The following is a 7,091-nucleotide window of genomic DNA, read 5'->3' as shown; positions in this document are numbered from 1 at the left end:
TGTCTTTTAGGTGATGGAGGATATGGTTGTTTCTCTTGGCTTCTAACTCCATTGTCCCGACCTGATACCCCTGCTGAACACAATTACAATCATGCACATATAAGTCCACGCGGAATGTGATAGAAAGATGTTTTGGTGTGCTGAAATCTAGGTTTCGGTGTCTGGATAAGTCTGGTGGCCTTTTGTTGTATAGTCCCTCCAAGGTGACTCAAATTGTGTTCTGCTGCTGCTTTCTTCATAACATGTGTTTGCAACAACATCTGCCACATGTTGAGGAGGAGGAGGAGGAGGAGGAAGAAAGCAGCCAGCAAGCAGAGGAATTAGAGACATCTGGTGATACTTGGAGTACAGATGTAGGGAGGCAGGTTAGGCAAGAGCTCATCACTCGCTATTTCTAAGGTAAGTTTGGTTTGCTTATTTCATTTGTTGTGTAATCATAAATAGATGTTTTGCCATTTTTATTGGCAAAACCATTACTCAGAATGTGTCTGTCTCCTTGACACATACAAACATACCCTCGTTTTATGCAAAACAAATGTCGCATGTGTATTGTGTGTATTTTTAAAATCAAAACAACAGATTATGAGTGGCATGCATTAAGTCTGGATAAGTGTTCGTAAACTTGCAGTGCTAATTTATTAACAGGGAGATTTGGTTTGGTTCCGCACAGGAGAAATATAATAATGAAGAACATAGATTAATACACAGATTGTAGAAAACTGTTCAGAGAATAACCAACGATACTGAGTTTAAAGATTCTTAATGAAGATATCTAAACAATTATTTAGGTTGGTGGTGCTCCCCGAGTCAGTAATAGTTTGAGCAAGAAGAAGAAAAAAGAAAGACTCTGTGTTGGGGCACACTTAGAAATTTGAAATAAATGTATTAAAACTTAACATTTAATTGATGACAAATAAAAATAATAAAGAGTTTGATACAAAAAAATGTTCAAAAGCACAAAGTATACATATAATAATGACAGAGGTTGCAGCAAAAGATTTTTGGTACTAAAATAGAGTCAGGATAAGCCTGATACAGGGTAGAGAGCACCTGTGGTGAAAAATATAACGAAAAGTACAATGAAATGGTGCCTGAGTAGGTCAGAAATCAATAATGGGGTAGAGGTAGACGACATGTACATATAATCACCACAGTGATAGTATTAGGAGGACACCTAGTCTGAATACCTCATAGAAATAGAAAAAGGGCACAAAAGTTCATAATTGAGATGTCAAATGACTAAAGGTAATCGCCTGGTAAAGAATCTGTTTGCTGAAGAAGTGGATCCTTAAAGGTAACAAAGCATTTGAGAGAAAAAATGTGTTTAACTTGTTTATGATACCAAAAAAGCATTAATGAATAGACACAAGGGCAGAGCCAATTGTTGAAAAAATAGAAAGTTTGCGGGGAAATAGGATAAAGAATAGGAAGGTTCAGAAGTTGCTCTAACACTTCTGCTGTTTGTGATCAGAGGTCATAAACTTACTGCGCCTGATATTCCCAAGAGGTCACCCTACTAGGTACTAATCAGGCTTGTCAGCGCTTAGCTTCCAAGATCGGATGAGATTGGGCGTTGCCGCTGAAATATGGCAGTAATGGAAACACTAGGACACAAATGAGAGAGTGTAATGAGTAGTGAGCAACAAAGGTACTTCTGCTGTCCAGTTTCTAGCGCAGATTCTCTGTTGCTGTGGGCATTGCAGAGAGTAGTCTCGCATCTGGATGAGAGAGTACTAAAAAATAGTGGAGGTGAGATATGCTCAGAATACATTGTGATCTCACTATACTACCATTTTTTCCCTTTTTTCCTTTTTTTTCCCTCCTTTTTTTCAATAGGCAAGCCTAACCCACCTCTCTCATCCACTGTCTGCTATATAATTATAAGACAGTGGACAGCAGAAGGCAGGGTTCCCTCCCTATTCTGAGCATATCTCACCTCCACTATTTTTTAGTACCCTCTCATCCAGATGCGAGACTTCTCTCTGCAATGCCCACAGCAACAGAGAATCTGCGCTAGAAACTGGACAGCAGAAGTACCTTTGTTGCTCACTACTCTTTACACTCTCTCATTTGTGTCCTAGTGTTTCCATTACTGCCATATTTCAGCGGCAACGCCCAATCTCATACGATCTTGGAAGCTAAGCGCTGACAAGCCTGATTAGTACCTAGTAGGGTGACCTCTTGGGAATATCAGGTGCAGTAAGTTTATGACCTCTGATCACAAACAGCAGAAGTGTTAGAGCAACTTCTGAACCTTCCTATTCTTTATCCTATTTCCCCGCAAACTTTCTATTTTTTCAACAATTGGCTCTGCCCTTGTGTCTATTCATTAATGCTTTTTTGGTATCATAAACAAGTTAAACACATTTTTTTTTCTCAAATGCTTTGTTACCTTTAAGGATCCACTTCTTCAGCAAACAGATTCTTTACCAGGCGATTACCTTTAGTCATTTGACATCTCAATTATGAACTTTTGTGCCCTTTTTCTATTTCTATGAGTTATTCAGACTAGGTGTCCTCCTAATACTATCACTGTGGTGATTATATGTACATGTCGTCTACCTCTACCCCATTATTGATTTCTGACCTACTCAGGCACCATTTCATTGTACTTTTCGTTATATTTTTCACCACAGGTGCTCTCTACCCTGTATCAGGCTTATCCTGACTCTATTTTAGTACCAAAAATCTTTTGCTGCAACCTCTGTCATTATTATATGTATACTTTGTGCTTTTGAACATTTTTTTTGTATCAAACTCTTTATTATTTTTATTTGTCATCAATTAAATGTTAAGTTTTAATAAATTTATTTCAAATTTCTAAGTGTGCCCCAAAACAGAGTCTTTCTTTTTTCTTCTTCTAGTGCTAATTTATTACAAGCCCACATAATCCATTTAGTATTTCACTTTATCATTGTGTGTAACGTCCTAATGCACAGGTTCACAAACTCGGCCCTCAGGACCACAAACAGTGCATGTTTATCACGTAACCCAGTAGAAGCACAGGTGTATGAATTACTCACAGACATATGTTAAAAGGTTCGCAGGTGGAGCTACTTATGTCACTTGTGATTCTGTGAGTAGACCTGCAAAACATGCACTGTGTGGGGTCCTGGGGGCCGAGTTTGAGAACCTGTGTTCCCAAAAAAACACTCCTCAACATATAATATGTTAGCCTTGAGGAATACATGTGTCCCTATGTGTGATGCTCCATCATATTTAAGACACACAAACTTACTGTAATCAGGAATAATTTATTTCCTAATGTTTGATGCAGTAAACTTGATGATGTGTAAGTAAATACACAGTTTGCCACATATATACATTATTATACACATTCTTTGTTTTTTGGTTAAAAAGTTATTATTTGTTGGTTTCTGCATCATGTGTAATAACATTCTTACTAATTTTTAACACACACAAACATGTCCCAACAATACTGACATTTATTTTGTCAATGTTTTGTTAAAAATTCAATGCCAACATATTAAAAGCTTTTTACGCAACTCAATTGTGTTCTTCTTGTAATGTTATATAGAGAAGAAAGGTAAAATAGTTATAAATAACATTGTAATTTTGATTGTCTGCAGGAAAAGAGAATGATTTGAATCTAGAAAGAGTAATGATTAAAAAAAATCAAGTGGTCAGTTTACTTCCTGCTAAAGACATTCTGCCTGGCTGCCAATTATTGTGTCTGCAGGAAAAGAGAATGATTGGAATCTAGAAAGAGTAATTATTAGAAAAAAATCAAGTGGTCAGTTTACTTCCTGCTAAAGACATTCTGCCTGGCTGCCAATTATTGTGTCTGCAGGAAAAGAGAATGATTTGAATCTAGAAAGAGTAATGATTAGAAAAAAATCAAGTGGTCAGTTTACTTCCTGCTAACATGTATGTGCGGCTCCATTAACATTTCCCTCCTCCAATAAAAAAAAAATGGTAAAGAATAAATGTGCGTACAATTTTTATGTTGTTGTTTGTACCACTTATAATTAATGATGTTGTAAAAATTGTCAAGGAGCTAAGTGTTATATATTTTTTGCCAAACATACACTTACTAACTATTTTGAGTTACTTATCACAAATGTCTAACTTGTATTATTTTCACGTTTTTTTGGTGGCTGCTTGTCCTGCCCTTTGCCTTTAGCACTGTCATGTTGTCGTGCTCTGGTGGAGCGTCTTGGTGGTGATGAGACTGGCGTGATATTTGGAGTAGTCGTACCAGAACTGCTGCTTGTTTGCTGTTGGTGCATGCATCTGAGTGTTTCATTCAGGTTAGTGAGGGTGGCATTGAGTTCACGTGTAGCAGCATTTTGATTGTCTACAATTCGGAAATAAACTTTCATTAATCTTTTGATTGTTTTGAAAAATGTTCATATAACTTTGCTGTTGTCTGTGCTGTTCTTCCATTAGTCTGTGCTGTTCTTCCATTAGTCTGTGCTGTTCTTCCATTATGCGCTGTAAGTTGGCCATGACCTGTGTAATGTCTGTACGCATGAGTTCCATGGTATTGCCTATTCTGGTTGTTTGTTCATTTTGTCTACTCAGATTTCTTGATATTCTTCTGAGGTGAGATGGTAGGCTTGCAAACATTTGTGTCTGCCTAAGCAGGCAATCTTCATTAGTGGCCTGCTGTCTAGCCCAAATGGACCAAAACACATTATCAGGGCCTAGTGTTACTGGTGTTGTTGGGCTGTGTTGTGGTGGTGGTGGTGGTGTGCTTTGCTGTGGTGGTGTACTCACAGGTGCTGGGGGGCTCATTCCTTGCCTTAATGTCTGCATTTTAAAGATGTTTGTCTCCTCCATGTCACTGTGTTGCTGTTGTTGCGGAGGGATGCTGTTCCCAGGACTAGAAGCTGAAATGTTAAAAAAATCTCCGTTAGCTATCCATATGTTTGAGAAATGTAAACAAATCACTACACATGGAACACATGTCATTCACTGTTGCTTTCAACTATTCTGCCTAGCAACATCATCACTCATAACTTAAATACATACATATGCCTGTTTGTGGCAAATGTGTCTGGTTACTTAATTGTGAAAGCAAACACTTTAGTTTTATTGTAGCTCACACATACTCCACCATAAAAACACATTGGAATCCATAATGTGTTGCCTTATAGCTTTGATCAAACAAACATAGTAATGTTTTTATATGTATTTTGCAATGTTACCTCAAACACACATGTGAAATTTTGAAAAACAACCTTACTTTTTTCAATTTAAAAAACATGTTTTTTGTTGCAGCATCTTACACACAATGTCATACTGTATGGCTCAAGTGGACATACATATCTTTACTGGATGTGGACAAGGCCATTTAGCTAGGATTCCATTTCAGCTTTTACTTACTGCGGTAAGTATCTAAGTTTTTGATGTGTTTTGCCTTAATGCGGTTATGACATTTTTTTATTACGTTCAGAAATTTTTTACATTTATTTCAGTTTGATACTCACAATCAAGATGAGGGGAGTGTGGATGACGTCTTGGAGGTGTGTCCAAAATTTGGAGTGAGGGGACAGAACATACGGACGATAATCTTCGTGGCGGGGTAGCCTGCTGTGGTTGGCCCGGGACATACGACCTTGCTTTCTTTTCGGCCACAGGTTTTTTGTGGTGATGTCTTACAGAAGTGCCACTTCTGCTGCTCCATACTTCTTTTGATGGACCTTTTAATGAAAGTGCAATTTTGTTATGGCCATTCCTTTACAAACATACCCTATACTACAATGGACACTTTACCTGCTTCCGCAGCGTCATCATCATCAGATTTGATAGGAGTTACTGGCTGACGAGTAGTACTGCTTTTTTCAAACACTGTATAAAATAAAATAAAAACAATTATTCATGCTATTGTGGATACATCCACCCATTATGCTTATAAACATTTATTCTTTAAGAAATGCTTGTTTTTTTTATAAAAAAACATAAGGACCGGAAACAAAACAAAAAACATAAAACAATAAACATTGTCCAATAGACATATGCACTATGGCAAAATCAACACAGAAAAACATGTACAGGACACTGACATAGGCCACAAGTAAAAAAAAAAACATTACCAACCAAAAACACACACATCTTCATTTTGTATTGAAAGGATAAATATTACAGATGCAATATATAAATTGCTCTGTGATGTGGCACTCCAAACACACATTACCACTATATGAGCCAAACCAAAATGTAGCAATATTTTAAAAATTACACTGCAGTGAGGTGTCACGGTACAAATACAAGCTAAAAATTATCAATGAAATAGTGTTATTTTGTTTAAAAATTTTACATTATCTAATAATGACATTACACATGTAAGTGGTTTCCAAACCACTTTCCACTACTCCAGCCTCTAACATGACAACCACTCTTTTTTAAACATTGCACATGGATCACAAAAATATAAAACATAGTCACAATTTTTAAATAAAAAATGCACAAAAGGAAAACATTATTGCAGGACAATTCAGAGACACACCAAGTCCAAACTACACATGCAAAATATCTTTCATAAAAACACATGACATACAATAAAGTAAGATGTTACATTGGCTTTTGTATAAAACATTAACCAAAACAATGTATTTGCTGACACACACTTGAAGATGGGAGTAATATGCAACGTCACATGACACACATTTAACAAACAAAAAAAATCATAGAATGTAAATGCAAATACACATGCTCACCATTCTTCCTGGGCCTATCTGAATCCAGGACATGGGTTGCAGAGACAACTTCAGGAGGTATTACACTCCGCATGGGCTCCTCATACTCCAGATATCTTGCAATATAGGGCTGCCCACCACCGGTTTTCCGAGCCTCCTTGGCCATTTTGGACTTGACACGTCGCTTTATGTCATAGTACCGTTTGCGGCACGTGTCCTCCGTCCGCTTGACCACCCCCTCACTATTGACAGCAGCAACAACTTTTGCCCACAACATCGTCTTCCTCCGTGTTGGCACCTTGGCGGACTCAGGGCCAAATACCTGCCTCTGATACTTCATCAGCTCACGCACCAATGCCACATTTTCAGCAAAACTAAACTTTACATTCCGCCCAGTCTTAGTAGTGGTGTGTGGCTGCGGAGCACTCT

The 7,091-nt window shown here is 37.6% G+C and overlaps 2 pseudogenes; one reads left to right on the top strand and one right to left on the bottom strand.

The window, feature by feature from the left end:
* Nucleotides 1-1,479: 1,479 nt before the first annotated feature.
* On the bottom strand, nucleotides 1,480-1,598 carry LOC134951577 (5S ribosomal RNA; annotated as a pseudogene).
* Nucleotides 1,599-2,087: 489 nt separating this feature from the next.
* Nucleotides 2,088-2,206, top strand: LOC134951332 (5S ribosomal RNA; annotated as a pseudogene).
* Nucleotides 2,207-7,091: the final 4,885 nt, after the last annotated feature.

Source organism: Pseudophryne corroboree, chromosome 8 (genome assembly GCF_028390025.1).
Source record: "Pseudophryne corroboree isolate aPseCor3 chromosome 8, aPseCor3.hap2, whole genome shotgun sequence".
Taxonomy (NCBI): Eukaryota; Metazoa; Chordata; class Amphibia; order Anura; family Myobatrachidae; genus Pseudophryne; species Pseudophryne corroboree.
The sequence above is the reverse complement of the archived record's forward strand: the minus strand, read 5'-3'. Positions and strand labels throughout refer to the sequence as shown.